Source organism: Populus euphratica, unplaced genomic scaffold, assembly GCF_000495115.2.
Source record: "Populus euphratica unplaced genomic scaffold, PopEup_1.0 scaffold282.1, whole genome shotgun sequence".
Classification (NCBI taxonomy): Eukaryota; Viridiplantae; Streptophyta; class Magnoliopsida; order Malpighiales; family Salicaceae; genus Populus; species Populus euphratica.
Window position 1 is genome coordinate 15,302 of NW_011500163.1, and position 201 is coordinate 15,502.

The following is a 201-nucleotide window of genomic DNA, read 5'->3' on the forward strand; positions in this document are numbered from 1 at the left end:
TTTTAATAGATTGATATGAAAAATAATTTTTTTAAAAATAAAAAAAATTAATTTAATATATTTTTAAATAAAAAATATTTTAAAAAATAATATTTCTATCCGTTGAGAAAGCAAAACCCTCACCCAAGCCCACTGACGCTTTCATTCCCATATTATTTATTTCTAAAATTAAAAACCCCAAACTTACCAATTGAAATTTGA